Here is an 18,597-nt window from a genome sequence, read left to right on the forward strand (position 1 = left end):
GACACTGGATCTAGTTTAGTCCAACTTTGTTATATAACACAATCTGAATTCTCAAAATCTAATTCAAAATTGAGAGCAGCCTGTGACTGAGAGTAAAAAGTTGACATTTTTGAGCAAACCAATATGTCTGTGTGGTTTTGAAATCCATTTTTCTGGATTATAACCAGGCAGAGAAAAGGGAAAACAACTCGTCTGTGTGACTGCAGGGTCTGCTGGGGATTTGCTTGGCTGCTTAGACCTCACTACTTTTTTTTAAGTCACTCGCCGTATTAATAAAAAATGGTTCACAATGGACTTTGCAGCCATATGCACTACATCTGCAGATTGCACAATACAAATCCCCTTCAGTATAGGAAAATCACTTGGGCATTTCTCGAGTGCCGTTAAATTAAACACACACAGGAAAGGGCTTGATGTAACACATGACATCATTAAAGTAATGACTATGGTTTTTGTGATGGAGGATATTAAAGCTGTCAGAGGCAGTGTAAGTGAGCATTTTGTGCATGAGTGTAACTATAGTGAACAGAGGCCAGCAAACAACGGGGGGATAGGTTTCCCACAGGGTGGCCTGACTCCATCCAGACGTTTCCACGCAGCAACATGTGTCAAGCGAAATGAAAAAACAGAATTGCAGTTAAAGCATTTATGATATTAGTGGTCTTAAGGGTTTTTTTTTTTTTTGCCTTCAGTAGTTTTACTTCGCAAGGGTCTCTCCTTAAATTTAAATCACAGGCCATGTACACAGCAGACAAATGGAAATGGAAATTTGTTCAGACACAGTTCTGACAAATCACAGAGCAAGGCAGGACTCATCAGCTCCTCTGAGGGTTGAGAGAGCACAAACTGGGAAGCCAAGATCATCCCTAACAAGCACAACAATAAAAACCCTTATTAATCAACCTTAATGATCTACCATTATGCATAATTACTAAGTAAACTCATTTAGAGACAGACGGTAATGTTTATTTAATCTCCTCTCTATTTCTGTGGAATGTGCTGAGCATCATGATAGGCCTAAACAGCATGGGGATGGGGGGGGGAGGACTTTGCTGAGTCCCATGCAGCAGTGCAGCACGCACAGAACAAACTGAGCTACCAGCAGCCTGATTTGGAGGGGAAGCAGGGTGTGTTAAAGAAAGCTGAGTGAAGGTAGAAATTTCTTGGCAGAGTGCAGAATTACCACCCATTTCCTCTTAACACAATACTATTACAAAACACAAATATTCAGAACATGCATATAAAATAGCTGAGAATGAATGGGCTTCACAAGCAACGCCTCACCTCTTCATTCACCCCACCTCCGCCCAAGGGCGCCAAGCCAAGAGGCTGATTAAACAACCCACCATCACCATCAAACAGCCTGTCACCAACTCTCTGAACAATGATAGCATGTGAGAAAGCAATTATACAGATTTCAGTGAAGACAATTGAGGCCAGATGATGGCTCAAATAGCGCCGGGTGCTTTCTGTGCTAACTTAGCTCCATACAGAAGAAGAGAGCATTCCGTATGACAGGCCAAACCAGAGGCTGTTGCCCTGGCCTCGATAATGCGTGCTGAGGGCCACACTCTCCTCGTCTGACCCTGTTGTTATTTGCCTCTGTTGATGGAAAATTTTATGAAGCAAAGCTCAGTTTCACCACAAACCCAGACAGATGAAGGCCAGAGCGCAGAGGGAAGAGAAAAAAAGAGAGGAGGAGGGTTCAATCACTAAGATGACCTTGGCAAAGATGAAGGAATGGCCAGCATGCAAAATGCACACAAATCATTCATCAGTCGATATAGGGTATAAGGCATGGGCAGACTACTTCCTGAGTTGTTTTTCTATTCAAACTTGGCTCTCAGTGTTAAGTTTCAAGCCTATAGACCACAAAATTCAGCCAAAGTTCAACTGGACAAGAGCAGCGGCATCTGGGCTGTCTTTATCCTTAATTACAAACTACAATAGAGGTCAACTGAAACTACCCACACTATAGCAAGCAGTGTTGGTTTTATTATCCTCGACAGACAAATCTCCCAGTTTATGCAAACACTACATAGAAAACATATTGGGTTTCCTTTCCTCACGGATGCCAACTGAAACCAGCAATCAATCCAGCTTTAAAGCTCCCAGCCAAAAGGCCAAAAGCACAACCTCCATAAATCAAGAACATTTCCACCACAGTACTCCTTAATACTTTAAATTATAAGATTTTCACATAATGCATCATTTAGCCACACCTCCAGGTAGCAGTTTGTACTTCCGGCAGTTTATTTTACCTAATGAATGAAATATTCAACCAACTTGATTTCTGGACCTTTCAAAAGTTTTGACATCTTTCATTGATGATTAAAAAAAAGTGAATAGTTATGTGTCAGTTAGAATAATTATTTTAGTTGCTCCCTTATTACATTATAAAGACTTGGGAGAACAATTAAATGAAAACGAAAATTACTTAATTCTGATTGTGTAGGCTTAGCGTTGGAGTTAAGTTCATCACAAATGATGGCTTAGAATTGAGAGGGTTAAAGTCCGACTCAAAGCTGTAATTGTTCAGAAATTTTAATCATACTAACAAGATTGCATTCATCTTAAAATTTATTTAATGCAATAGTAGATCTTACCAGTCTTATTGCTAGTTTTCCCACCACTTTGGTGCAGGGTGAAACACTAACAATTACATTGACATCAAATGTCATTGTCTACAGAGAATAAATCCTACCAATTTTATTTAACCTCTGATTTGTCCTCTTGCATCACCTGTAAGTTGACAGCTTTGGTTTTTAGGTCAGTTTATCACAACTACTATTTGATGGATTAATTCTTGATGCATTCTCAATCATCCAGGTAAGTAAATCCCAAAAGGTTGATTCCGTTCATTTGGACGTAGCGTTTTCAGTGGGAGAAACATTTCGTCACTCATCCAAGTGACTTCTTCAGTCTCAGCTGACTGCAGGTTTCCCCAAACTTATAAAGAGAAACCAAACAACCTTTGGTGGAGCGTATGGCACAACACAGAAGAGCTAACTCATCAGGCCAGGGCTCTGCAGTCTATTTACAACTACAGGCCACTGGACACTCTTTCAGTGATGAGGATGTACACATCCTGTACAGGGAGGAACGCTGGTTTGAGCGGGGAGTGAAGGAGGCCATTTACGTGAAAAGGGAAAGACCATCTTTGAATCGAGGAGGGGCCTAAGGGTACATCTTTCGCCATCTTACAATGCTGTGATTGCAGCCATTTCCCAACTCGGGGAATGGTACTCATGGCCATTGATCAATGGTCCTTGATCAGTGATCAATTGTGTGACACTGAAGAAGTCACTTGGATGACTGATGAAACGTTTCTCGCACTGAAAAGCTCAAATTGGTGAAACTCTTGCCATCTTTACCAAAGTCTGTGTCAATTCTCTTTTATTTATGTCTTCAAGTCTATCTGTATTGTATTTTGGCAGTAAGGACAGCTCGAGAGGTGAAGCAACAGCTAAAACCGCAATCAGCTAACTGATCTGCCTCCACACACCTTGAATCTGGTTATTTGTTGCCCGACAGGTGTGTTGAAATTGCATGTAGACTGTGTTTCATAGACAATCTGGCAACTTGAGTAACACTAGACAAATATAAAACATGTGGATATGCATGCGCATGTATTCCAGTTATTCATTATAAAGTTTGAGGTTTGTGCAAATTACAGGACTTTCCCAGGAAAACAGCAAAAAGGGGAGGGTGCCGGGAGACGGTCTTAAAATGTGGGAGAAACCTAGAAAAACTGGGATTGTGGGCAAGCATGAGCTTATCATCATAGTATTGTTGCTGTGAGAGTGTTAACATACAGTACTCAAGTTAGCATTTAGCTAGCTAGGTATAACCCAACAGTGCAGCTGGCATAGTTATATACTGTTAATCCTGTTAAAAAGTCAAAACCTCAAAGAAATTCTTTATCCTTCCTCATCTAAAATAGGATTTAGCATCTTTCAGCTCATTGTGTTGGGCCAGGAGACAGTTTTAAGCTAAAGTGCTCTGGAGAAGTTACTGTATCACAAGAAACATTAAGTTAAACTTGCCAACTAGCTGATTAATAATTGATTTATTGATGTTGTTCCGCCAGAGGTGTCTTCCCATTGAATGGGAGTTCTTCAAGTTGGCAGCAGTGGGGAGGAAGAACTCCCTTGAGGGGACTGTTGTTCTGAATTGGTGCTATATAGATAAATATTATTAAACTGAACTGAATTAAATTGACATTAACGCTAACATTCACCTTATTGAAATGACAAATGTGTGAGAATGAGGCATGTTGTATAAAGTAAATAAAAGTAAATCAAATGTACTGATCATGTAAATACTTATGTGAGGCCATAACTTGTGAAATATTTATTCAGTTTATTGTTGGAGGGCTATTTTCAAGTAGTCAAAAAAAGTGTTTGTATATAATTGAAGCTGAGAAGGAGGCAATAATTTTAAATGACATTCAGATTTGTTAAAGGATTTCTCAGAAACTCAGTGTTTATGCTTTAGTCAAAGCCAAAGTAAATGATCATCTTCTATCTTGCAGCCTTTTTGTTTGAGTATTGTCATCTGGACTACAAAATAAGCACAACAGCTCAGTTTAAACGTTTTCCTGCGTGACTGAAGAACATGCATGTCTTGATTAAAGATGATACATGGTGAAACCGAGCTTTACAAAGAAGCAAAAGGCCTCTGTTGATGGAGCCTGGTTAATGATGGCACACCATCAGGGGTCAAAGTTCACCAGAATATTCCAGCTAGAAGACAGCTGCAGTTGACAGTCAAAGCTCTGACCGGATGAAACGAAAGGATATTTTTCTCCAAGGAATTTTAACCAAGTCCATTAACTGGCACTGTCCACTGCAAGAGAGCAGAGCTCAGTGTGGCTGCGCCAAGCAGGCAAATGGTTCAGTCTGAATCATCATTGTGAAATTCATACTGTGGGTAGCAGAAATAATAGATACTGAATGCTAACTGCATTTGTCAGTGCAGTAATTAATTGTTATAGTGACTGACGTGTGTGTCTGTTTGTGTGTGTTTACACATTCAGCTGAAATAGTGACGGACATGTGCAGCAGCTGAGCTACAAATGCACACACCTCAGCACTCAGGGGGATCCCCCCCCCCCCACACACACACACCCACACACATACTAACACATATTCCATCTAATTTTTTAAAGTGAGTAGTATCCCTAGAAAAAAAGTATGGATTGATATACATATGAATGAACTTATTCATTCATTCACATACAAAATCCGCAGTTTATCATGTGTTGTTTCAGAGAGCTACATTACTATTTTATTCAGTAAAAAGTTAGAAGTGTTCGTCTAGAAAACCCAAATCCTGATGAGTCTGTTACCCTTATTACAGTGATGTTCAATGAGGCTGAAGATCAAATCAAAGAAATTCATCACACAAGCTTGACTTCCATTTAATAGTAGCGACAGATGGCATCAAGGTTGTTTTTCAAACTTACCTGAGCTGCTGTGCTGTTCCCAGTTAGATAAATCAAACTTACACAGATTCCCTTGATTTTGAAGTTTTCACACAGTGCTTCTCCTCCTGACAGCGTGACACACACTGACACTCTCACACCAGGACAGCCACTCTGAGTCACACAGTCAGACAGGCACACACACAACACTCGGGCTGAGCGGAGGGCTGAGAGGGAGGGAGCAGCCCAGGCTGCCAAATTCCACACAAGACAGAAGAGCAGAAAAAATACATTTAAGACTCATTTAAAACACAAAAACTGCTTCACAGTTGGCCACATTGAATTCATTCATATAATTCCAGTGGTTGGTTGAAATGTCTCCATGTTTTTGTGTTCTCTACAGCGAGGATAAATCCTACCCAAACCAATCAAACTCTCTGCCACTCTAAAGCCTTCAAAGCTGGATGCAGGTAAACTTCCTCTGATGAGAAACATGTTGTGGCCTAAAAGGATTTTAACAAGTAAACCCAGTCTTTTTTGTTGTGTATTTCTGGACTCTGTCACCCAAACAAAGAGCAAAACTTCTGCTCCTATACAGATCCCGGCCACAGTCTGCTGACCATCAAAAACACCACAGAGAACACTGGGTTTAAGCCAAATGACCCTGCCACCATGGAAACCTCTGGGCCTCTGATCTGTGACTGCAGGAAGAGGGATCTCATCAAAATAAAAGATGACAGTGCTGCAATACACACTACAGTGTGTCCCAAAAAGAGAGGACATTAACTATACTGACCATTACTTAATAAATCCCACATGCCAGAACTAAGTAGGCCACTTAAAAAGCCTTGTTAGGCCTGAACAAAAATAACTTGGATAAGTGAGGATCCAAATAGACCACTTTGAGTTGGCATCACCTGGCAAGTACAAGACAGATGGCTGTGGCTACTGCGAGCAGTGTGGGTACGTCATGATTTGTACACGCCCATGCCGACACATACACACAATGAGACCATAATAATCTCAAATGCTCCTAGCTTCAAATTCACCTAGTTTGGCAGACATAAATGTGGTACTGGTGGTTTGTTTAGAGTCAGCAGATTTATGTCTGATGCACTATCCACGGCAGAATGAAAGGGTGCGGTCTGTGCCCCACTCAGGCTTCAAGGCAGGCTGAACTTGTGATATTTTGGTCGCTGCCAGAAAGAGCCTACCAGTAGGACGTGGCAGGTGGGCTTGTTTGTGGTGCTTGTTACGAAGATGGTCTGCTCCTTACATGTTTACATATGAATTTTTACCAGATTACATACAAATATACAATGAAAAGAACCTTGCCGGGAGACTGCATATATATATAAATATATCTTATCAGCCTTATAGTATCAGTATTTTCATATTGGAAAGGTTTTCTTGTGGTTTCTAGAGTTGGAAAAGCAAGACAGAGGACTAGAGCCTTTAGCTGTCAGGCTCCTCGGTTTGGGTTCACGACAGTCACCCTCTCTGTACTTAAGGGAACATACTAGCAACACACAGTAAAGATTCAAAAAAGCTTTTTAAATTACATTTTGTGACAAAATTGCCTAAGTTTTGAAACAGTTTTTATTACACTTGAGAGATACTAATCTGAACATTTTATGTCCCAGTAACTACTGCAACTAAAGATATGAATTTCTCACCATTCATTTAGACAGGGGTTCCAAAATAACTGCAGAAGTCAATCCAAAATAGCTACCAGTTTACAAAAGTTGCTTCTGGAAAGACTGTGCTAATGGCTAGGGCTGGATTTGGTGACTCAAAACCATCTCCTAGTTATGCTGCTATAGACACAGGTAGCTTTATCTAACCCTTAACTTAAAGCAAATGGTGTTTTTCCAAGGTTTATGGAATAATGTAGAAAATAAACCTTTAAGGGAAAAAAAAAGCTTATGACATGTAGATTTTTTTTTATAAATTAATATAACTTTCACAAACACATTTAGCCACTTGTTAACAAATGTCTTCACATGTAATGGCTTCAACATTCAGAGTGGGATAGCACTGGGTTATAGAGTAAAAAAAAAAAAACATTAAGAAAAAACGCTGACTGTTTAACTAACGGTTTAACTTTTAGCACTTTCAACAGCAAAGATGAGACATTAAGGAACTAAAAGCTCAAAAAAGTATCTTAGGACTCATTCCTGATCTACTCTCGTCTGGTAGAAGACCTCCCATGATGCACTGAGCATCTCCATCCTGCTTTCCTCTCTTTTACTCCCCATGGATTTATATGCAGGAATTCCACATCATTAGTTTTTTGTCATTTCTCTCTCCTAGTCTGTCCGACCCATCGTGGTCCAAGTTGTTTTTTCCTCGCTCATTGGTATCACTGAGCTTCACTCTATGATGTTGTAGCATCTTTACAGTACCTTGAGGTAACACTTATTGTGATTTGGCATTATATAAGTAAAACTGAAAGAACTGAATGTCCTGTCCCTCTTGCACAACCTGTCATTATGTGGTTTGTGAAGGAACTTGTTCTAATTTGTAGTGATAAAACCTGAAAAGCACTGTTCTTCCCCCTAAGTGACTATAAAACCTGGGTTAATGAGAAGACCGGGTTTTACAGTCTCTGGATGTTCCCATTAATTACTGGGTATCTGACATTAGCCCTCGCAGACCCACTGCTATTCTCTTACTGCTATTGCCCTCCTATATAGATGGCAAGAAATTTGCAAAATTAAGTCAACAACATATCAGGCTGTATTTATAAACATCATATTATAAATCTTACATTATAAACATACAAACACAGGTTAACAAAGACACAAGGAAAAGCTTTCACACAAATCAGGAAATGCTAAATAATTTCCCATTCCTTCCACAAACAACCAAACATGCATATGCATTAAATCAGAGACTCACTTACACATTACATCCTGTTTAAAAAGGTCTTGAAAGGGTCAGTTGACATCACAAAAATGGAGGCCATACTGCCATGGCAACTCCTGTTTTTGCTCCAAGGAGACCAAATGACACTAACAAAAACAGAGGCTATGTCTTCTCATGATGTCATACTGTGATTGCAATAAATCGTCCAAACTTTCAAATAAATCCAGTACGAAAACCAACAAAAGTTACTTCCAGAAGAGCCTAAAAATTAAACATATCAGCCATAAAAAATAAATGAGTACACATAATTCAGGAGCAGCATGTTGCCTGTACTTACAGGAAGTGGATCAGATGTCTAATTGGCCAGTTGTTATTGAGGTTACATATGTTTATGGCTTTTTCACATTTTTTTCTAAAACTAGTTATGGGTTAAAGTGACATTAATTGCGAATGGTGCGGTTCTGGAATTAAGAAAGTTAAGCAAAGTCTTTTCTCATGCGTTGACACCTATGGGAGTGCTTCTGTTAGTGCCTGTGCCATACTAAATTTCATTGATTTACAGAAGTTCTTTCATAACCGCAACTACTTATCTCCAGCATCTGAGTAATTTCCGTTGAAGGCAAACCACGCAGTAGCCTTTGTCAGCACTAATTTTGGTATGTATCATATATTTCTGGGAACAACCATTAGATATAGTTAATACCATATTCAAAGTACACTGACCAGATGTGTTGTCATAAGTGTGGTTAAACAATGAGTCACCTACTGCAGTAGTTAAATCTTTTTTATCTAATGCCCCCACAGCAGCACTGTGAGATGGGCCATAGAAAGTATAAGACGGATGTTGCTCCTCAGTCTGAAAAGTGGAGCTAGTGTGGAAGTGCATTAAGCCCGCATTGTTTTTAATAGTCAGCGGGAGGCAACTTAAGATTGTATAGAAGCCCTCAGCTCACTTTCTCTATGACCTCAGTAAACACTTTCTGTTTATGAGTTTATGGGCTTAGTTGTTAAAATCAGGTCATATTGAATAAAACGTAAAGTTCATTTTGCAAATTATGGCTCTACTTAGTTTCCAGAAAGACAAAAAGGCAATGGTGCCGGTTTCCAAATCAAATCCAACACTCACTTGTCACTTCTTTTTAAAACGTCAAGATGGCAATGGACTCTGATAACCAGCGAGTGACATGATTCTGGTTACTGCCAGCTTTTAAATTCAGTCTATAATATGGGCCTAGGAACCCCTTTGGGAACACAACCTTTCAAGTTAAAATATACATGTTTGAATTAATGTTAAGTTAGATTAGGACTGTTGTCATTAATCAGTCAATTATGGTTAGGCCCCAGTCACACAGGCCTAAAGACTGACTAGTAACCCCCTGGCAACCTTCAGTTGCTCGGGGAAAATGTATATTCCCTTACCGGTTTTTCAAATTTTTATTGTTATTTCTATGGTTGCTAACAGATTGCCAAAAATCACCTGTATTTTGTACAGACGGATGCCCTCTGGTCTGCAAAAAAACTGCCAACTACTCACTAACAGCCCTTTTCCTTGGATTTCAAAGAAGCACACACAGCTGATGGGCCTTTTCTTGACCCAGTCTGCGGTGGCAGATCGTGTGGAGCGGAGCGTGAGGACCCAAAAGCTGACATTTGGGGGCAAAACTGGGTTTTAACAAAAAGCAGGCTGTTTATTAAGGCTGCATGAAACAAAAGGAAACTAAGGTAACGCTAGCTAAACTGGGCAAAACTAACACTAAGAAATTGGAGTGTGGACAGGGAACATGGAGGGAGAACTGACGATCTGACAAAGGAAGGAGGAAGACCGAGACGATGTGAACGCTGAGGGGTGATAAGTGAAGCGGAAACACATGGAAACACAGCAGGAATGAATTAGACATAACGAGACAGGTAGCAAAACTGAACACACTGAACACAGGACGGGAGGCTGTCAGAATAAGACAGGAAGTACAAACACTGAGACCATGGCTAAGACCTGTGAACTTGACACAAGGAGGAACAAGGGAACAGGTAAGGGAGATGAAATACAGACAGAGGAAGCGTGAGGGAAAGAGGAACACACAGAGAGAGGGAGCAAGAGACAAGATGGGCTGGGGAGACTATGGAGCTCCTAAAGACAACACAGAAATAAAGACTAAGACAGATGGGACAAACTTAAGCATGCATAGTTCAAACCCATTTTGTATGGCTATGTATCAAAATGGCTATGCTCATCTTTTATACTTTCTATAACTTTAACCCAGAGTTTGCAATTTGGAATTTTAATTACTTGTTTTAACTTTTTATTCTGACAAAAACATGTATTAGACATACAAGTATCTAACAGTTTCGAACTTTTTTATATAATTTTTTAAGCTGCTTAAACATACTTGTTTCAAGTAATTTCAAGATCTTTTTCTTTATTTTTAATTATTGTCTTCTTACATATTTATTTATTTTAGGTGTCTGTTTTTTTCTCTAACTACTAATTTTATTTATTTTTTTACTTGTTTATGTCAACTGAATTGATTTTTTTATTTTTTTTTAATTAATTGATGGAATTTGTCCACCTACCCCCCTGGCTTTTTTGAAAATATGCCCTATGATACTGATTGGGAGTCACTGACTGACTGTACAGTTTCATCTTTCACAAGAGTAACTCATAAAGTAAACCTCTGACCATCTGTAGACCAACTCAAGTAAATATACAAGAAATAATAAACAAATGATTCCTTTTTTACCACTCAGCCATGACCATGCAACAAAATATAAACATACAAAAACATCTGCTTCCGTGACAAATCACCTTAGTATCACCCGCCATGAATATTTACAGCTCGAAAGCAAATTCTTAGCCACCCTGAGACACTCTGTGAGGGTGGAAGTATGGGGAAAGCTGATAAGATATTTCACAAACTGGATGCACATGAGTCAGAAGTGAAACACCCTGAAATTCTGTTGAAAACTGAAAAAGAGTAGAAGACATTTGCCGACATGGTCTGAATGAACTCTGTAACCTTCTCTCCTTCTGCCGAATTTATAGACTTAGATCTGACCTCACATCAGTTGCACCGAGAGCCCGACATTAAACATCTTCCTCTTTTCCACCTCCCCTTTCCCTTGATATGAAACCAAATCCTGCAGACCCCCCACTACAAGTGTCGCCCCCTATGATATCAATCTCAGGCTTAAACTGAAAAGGGTGGAGAGGCAGGGATATTTTATTCAAGTCACAGGAAAAAAACAAACATGGAGAGACGAAAGAACGAAGATGCATATCTTGAGTTTCTGTGTAAGACAGTTTAACATTCGCACAGCTGTTATCCTGTCACATGTACATGGGAAGGAAGACTTGAGCTTGTTTTTATGAGTCCCATTTGACCTCTCGTCTGCTCGTAAAACAGCCATCCCTGTGCAGACTGTTTTTCGCACAATACACTGCCAAGTGGACAGTACATGTACGCACATTTTACAGTTTAAAGTACCAGCAGTCTGCTGCTATATCTGTACACATAATAACACTTTAGATGCACAAACTCTTATAAAAGCACGCACTAAATTCCACAACTTCAATATTGTCGGCGATCCATAATTGAATCAGGCTCAACTTCAAACACAGCTCTTTGGCAGCCACACAGGAATCCAACATCCAGGAAAAATAACAGCCTAAAATATCTCATCAAAAGGCAGATTACTGTAAGCTGAATCTAATGGCCATGCCTTATCAAGCATGATGAATAGCTGAGAGTCATTTAACAGGTGAACAGAGGAATGCAACCCGCTGCTTACTGTTCCACAGTCCAGCTGTGGAACAGACCCCGAGGCCCGGATGACTCAGAACTACAAATCTTACCTGAGAGCACAGACGCAGACAGCACCTAAGTGTCTAAGCAGAAAATAAAGTCCTTGTTACCGTCAGCAGACCTTTAGACCTGTCCCAAACGTGTGCAGTCAGTTTTGTTACATTATAGAACAGAAGGAATTTTAAAAAATCAGAGGCTTAGTCTGAGTCTTCATGTGTCACTGTCTATCGTAGACTTGATGGACTTGGTTAACGCTCATGGTAAGTGGATGCATGTTTAAAATGGGGTCAAGAGGCCTGCTAACATTAAAGGAGGAATAGAAGCTTCGGTACAGAGTTTAGATTTATGGAGTGTCCTCTGCCCATCCTCCTGCTGAACTTGTCTTGGATTACCATCCTCCTGCCGTGCATGACTGCTGCCTTTGTCCACAACAGACATGCTTCATATTAAATCTGGTATTCCACTTCTTCAACTGTCACTGATCCACTTATATAACTCCCTACAAATCTCACTCCACTCTCTTCGCATGTCTTATTTAACCCTTTCTGCACTCATAGTTATTTGGGTGGTGATTTATTGACACTATTTAGGTTGCCCATATAATTGAAGCAGAATAAAAAATATTCCTTCATTATTTTTACAGTAAATCATTTATAGTACACTGAAATAGCGAGACATCAGTCAGCAGCCACCTGCAGCGTGTTGGATGTTTCACACAATGAGACCTCACACTATCAATTTAGTGTTGAAATGCTCTCTTTAATAACACACAGGGGGCTTGGACAGACCGAATACATTGCCTAATTCTTCATGCCAAGAGCTAATCTTAACCCCCCAAAATAGAGACTTGAACAAGCCAAAATGACCTCACACTGAAAAAATGTGCAGGTTCGCATGGATGTAACTAACATGCACACAAATACTAGAAATGCATCATTAAAAGCTGGGCATTACATAAAACACTGTGAGTGAGGAGACTGAGGGCATGCTGAAGAATACCAGGCACTCAGCACCGTAAGATTCTCTGACCGAGACGAATTGTGGTTGACCACAAAAGACCGCGCCCAGAAACCAGGAATGCCTTCCAAAATGCTGGCATCAGCACATCCAGCTCCAACTCATTAGCCTGAGAGAACGCGGAGGTGAAGAGGTGCATCACCTGCTCGAATTGGCAATTGCATCAAAGGCGCTGCCTGTGGGAAATGAACACTAAATAGAAATGAGGCATTTGAATTCAAGCTTTCAGGAATCATTTTTTTTAAAACCTGTGCAACTATGCAACATTAACCAAACATCAAAGAAATGCCTTGCAATACATCAAAAAATCCTAGGTTTCATCAAAAAACCTTTTTCTTTTTACTCTTTAACTCAGACGAGCAACAGTCTTTAGATGCCATATAGTTCCATATGTTCATCACATATAACTAGACTTGCAGCACAAAAAAAATCTTTGTCTTTGCAGTTTCACCTTTTAGGCAGCTGCTTAAATATCTTTCACACTTACAGATGAAGCTGCACGTCTGTTTTGAATGGTAGACAACTTGCTGCCATCTAGTGTTCACATTCAGTATCCAACACAGGAAGTGAGAGCCCTTGTGCATAGATTATACTGACTGCTTCTCACTTCAAGAGCAAAAAATCAGTAAGAAAACCTGCTGCTAGGATCTGCACTCACCTGCAGAATTTTCCAACTTATTACGTCACAACAACAACAACTCAGTTTGTTTTCTACAGCACAAATATCATAATCTTTCTGTAATGTTACAGTGGAAAGGTAAGAGTGAAATACATCTGTTGTTTTCCACTCTTCTCAGCTTTATGTTTGTTGTATGTGTTATAAAATGGAGCTACTGCCGGTGTGTCTGGACTCTCCTGTTTCCCTACACACTACCTTCATATTTCCCAAAAAGGTGTTAGGAGATGTAGAGTCTGGTGACTGAAAATGCCTAGTCATTGCATTGCCTGCATTCCAGTGCCTGGCTCCTGACTATTTATACAGCCGCAGAGGAGGCCCCCCATATCCTACTGGGGAGATTCATATCTTGAGCACGGGGCTTTATAGCTTCTTGTTACACAAACACCTCAAATGAAATTACATACTCAAAAATCCCTTTAAGTTGACCTGTTATGTGTTCACTTATTTGGTATAATAAATATGCTGTTATAATACAGGATGCTCATATCAAACATGGAAAAGAGTTTGAAATAATAAGGTCAGTGTATATTTATGACAGTTTTTTTCTACTCTCTAATCTGTATGATGTCAGAGGGGATATCCATAATTTGGTCATCTCAGGCACATATTCAACCATCTGTTTATGAGACGCAGTCAATTAGAAGAAAGATGACTTAAAGGATGACAGGATAAAACAGCTTGTTTCAAACTGTTAATTAATTTTTTAAGATACAGATAAGGAAAGATTAGGCTGGAAATAACTTAAGCGGAACCACAATTGGCTCTTTAGGATCAGGGATGTCAAGCGTGTATCCCAGGGGCCAAAACTGGCCTACTGGATGGCTTTACAAAAAAATAAAGCCATCATATTTACAAAATATGAGAGACGAATGACTCATATTGTATCAAATATGATGCTATTCCTATTGCAGACGTAAGGTATTTCTAGACGCTAAGTTGTTTGGATAATAAAGAAGTAGAATATTATTGATATTTCATTCCACTTTAGATCATAACACCTTTTTATCCTTTTGTAGATCCAGTCTGATCCATAAATTTTAATGCTACATTTTTTATACTTATTAATTTTAATGCTTATTTTTCTTAACTATTTGTTTTGTAAATGGATTATTCATTAAATACGGACAATGTTTTTTGCCCATTTGACCCAATAATGATCAAATATAAGTCTGACAACCATGCTTAAATTTTCTGTCATTAAGTGTAGCTGAAGTTGAAGTACAGTGATGCACAAGACATCCAGATTTTCAAGCTTCATGTAAGTTTGAAACCTTTGATAGCTTAATATAAGCAATCGAATGATTAAAAGAAGCACTTTGTGAAGTAAAAAATGTTTATATCCAGTAGGTTAACAGAGTCTTGAAGAAACTGTTCTAAATATTTAAGTTTAACAGCTCAAATGTGAGAAAAGAAAAAGCTAAAGAATTAAAAGGATGTTGACGTTTCAAACAGACTGAAACTTTAATTACTTCAGGTATGTCTCTGTAGTAAACAGCAAATGTGTGGACTGAGATGTGAGAATGACTTATCCAGAAACAAGAGAGGAGTGTATTTTTAGTTTTCTGATGAACTGGTAACCAGGGGCCAGTGGTGCCGTCCTCTCAAGAGCAATAACAGTTCATCCAGGCGTAAATTAGCAGCGTCCCCGCTTCATCTGGCACAGGTACCAAAGGACAAATGTGCTTACACAGAGTGGAAGTCCCCCCTGCTTGTCAACACATTGGCAACTCGCACCCCTCGCTCACCTTATCTGTAACAGCCAGGCCAGTGAGGCTGGATCCTGACAGTTGGTCTGTTAAGCATCACTGACACTGTGATTTAGACGACAGTTATATAGAGGTCAGTGCATTCTTGAAACATTCTGATTTAACATCTTAGGGTCAAACTATCCTTAAAGGGTTATTTTAACCAAATTACAAAGGGCATGTTTGTTATACTTGGTGCTACTGATTCAGTGGTTTGTTTCATTTTGAGCTCTTGTTCTCTGAGATTTCTACTTTTAAGATAATGAAATAGAGATGATTAATCCTTTTCTTTACACTCTGCAGCAGCTGCAGCAGAGTAGCAACACAGCTAAGCTAAAGCGGGGGGGGGGGGGGGGGGGGGGGGGGGGTCTACAGCTGAGGACAACTTCTAGTTTCTTTAGTCTCACCAGCCAACTTTAAAGGAATAGACTTAAAATACAAATTATTGTCAACCACAAGCAACTAAAAAAGAAGACAGTTCTTTTGTATCCTTGTCCTTATTCAGACGTGCCTCAGTCCTTATTCAGTTAATGGGTAGTCAATACAACCAAAATTTACTTTTAAAAAGAGAGATGGCTTAATAAATCTTAGTCTAATAAACAAAAGTGATCTTTTTTTCATGGCACTAAACTTGAAAATCTATGAATTGCAAATCTCCATAAAATTAGGGAACCAAGTACAATAATTATATTCTATAATAACAGATAGCAGGTACCTGTCATATGCAACCTGCACAATAAAATCCGGTTGACATCCAAACCTACCTGACCAGCGGCAGGGGGTTTCCTCTGACTCTGCACTCCAGACGAATGGGCCTCCCTTCTGCCACCTCCTGACTCTTCAGCTTCTGAAGAAAGCGAGGAGGTGACAGGGGTCCGTATACTGTTGGAGCTTCAGAGTTTTGGTACCTTGAAGAAGCTGCCACTCCTGCTGGGACACCAGGCTGAGTGCCCATGTCTGATTGGCTGTACTGTGCTTCCTCTTGTTGCCCAGGAGACAAAGAGGGACCAGAGGCTGATCCCTGAGGGACCGGCCGCTGGCTTCTTGGAGTCAGATAACCACTATCAGGAGAGGAGGAATCCTCCTCCATCCTTGTCTCTGAATGAACAGGACCTTTAAAGATGGATGAGAGCTCCTCGATAAATGTGGCAGCTCTGCTGCAGAACTCCGTGGCTGAAGCCACTCGATCATTCAGCTCCAGGCTTTCATGAACCAGCCTGGGTTTATCCTGCTTATACACTGGTTGGATTGGTTTGTGACGTACAGCCTTCTCAACACAGGATGGAGCCTCACTGGACACATGTACAGATTTACCGAGGGGGGCATTCTGGCTGGAGGAAACATTAACTGCTGCATTATCATCTGGGTTGGGGAATTTGGTCTGATGCTGCAGGTTTGGGCTTGAAGTGAGGTTTTCACTAGTTTGTGAGGACACAGAAAGGGAGGGGACAGATTGGAGAGCCTGCTCCACTTCTGTTGGATTAGAGGGACCTGGATCTTCAGATTCGCATGTATCATTAAAGGCCTCCCGGGCCAGGTCCAGGCTACGATTAATCTCTTCAGCACTTAAGAAGGCGGTAAGATCCGGAAAGTCTCCACCTCCAGAATCCAGTTCTGTCACTGAGTCCAGGTAGAGTTCCCCATCAGAGGATGCCTCAGAAAATATGCCCCCATCACCCTCCAAAGTTGCGCCTGGTGGCGGGTCCTTTAGCAGCAGTGAGATGGGGAGTGGCTGATTCCAACTCCCGTCCTGCATCCTGAAATACACAGCAAATGTCATAACCAGCCATTTATACACGTTTACACAGCAGACAGCGCAGTTTGTAATCATCGGTAAAAAAAAAAGAAAAAAAAGGAAATGACAAGCTCACAGAAGAGAAGACAGCTTAGAAAATAGACTTTACTATGCTGTATCATTTGCTCACGCAGACATAGCAGGCAGCATGAGTCAGGCTGGTGTTGTTTGGACACAGTTGATGGGTATTAGCAAAGGCCTTTACTGAAGTCATAGTGAGCATGACTGGCATTTTTTACTCACCCGGCTCCTGTCAGGACATTTTATCCTGGCCCCCTGTTCTGTGTTATACTTTCCTCACACGTTCCTTTCCCCCTCCACAGAAACTGCGATAATTGTCTTACATCCGTTAGGGCTGAAATACCTTTTATATTTGTTTTAAAACTTGTTCATACAATAGATATAAATACTAATCTGAATACGCTTTTTATGAACACCAAGAGCTCATAAACCAGAAAAATGTCTGCCCTTCTAAAAGAAAAGGTGAATTTAAAAAGGATTTTTGTGGATACACTGATTCTTTCGACATTGATGTAAACATTGTTTGGGAGTTTAAGTAACAGTAGCATCAGTCAAATGATGGTATGCCAAAGCGTGATCAATAACATCCATGCATTTCCTCCTTATCCAAGAGTTGTGGGAATATTGGAGCCTATCCCAGCTGTCATGAGGTGAGAGTTGACAAATTTGTAAAATTGAGAGCTCATTCATATCCACGTCTATGACCAATTTAGAACCACCAATTAACCCGATAAGCATATTTTTGCAATGTAAAAGGAAAGCTAAAAAATATGCACAGGTGCAGGTATATGCAAACTCCACAATGAAAGGTCGCAAAGTTCCATTAAGTTCAAACCATCACCCTTCTTACTGTGAGGTGACATTTCTACACATGCCACTACCATATTGCCATCATATGCTAAAACTATGAATGGATTAATGAAGGTGTTGATGTTAAAAATCTAATTTGCTAGAATGTCAGTTAAACAGAATTGTAGAGCATTTTTATCCACTGACCCTCACCCCATCACATATTATGATGATTTTTGGAATAGAAAAAGAAATCACATGAGACCATGTGATAGCCTTTGTAACTTTAGCTTCCTATTGCTTGTAAGAAGGTAAAATGCATACAAATTACTGTAAATACAGTCTATTTGTCCTCCATGTGATAGTGCATATATATGTGTGTGTGTGTGTGTGTGTGTGTGTGTGTGTGTGTGTGTGTGTGTGTGTGTGTGTGTGTGTGTGTGTCCCACATCAGTTTC

This window comes from Pelmatolapia mariae, linkage group LG23 (assembly GCF_036321145.2).
Source record: "Pelmatolapia mariae isolate MD_Pm_ZW linkage group LG23, Pm_UMD_F_2, whole genome shotgun sequence".
Taxonomy (NCBI): domain Eukaryota; kingdom Metazoa; phylum Chordata; class Actinopteri; order Cichliformes; family Cichlidae; genus Pelmatolapia; species Pelmatolapia mariae.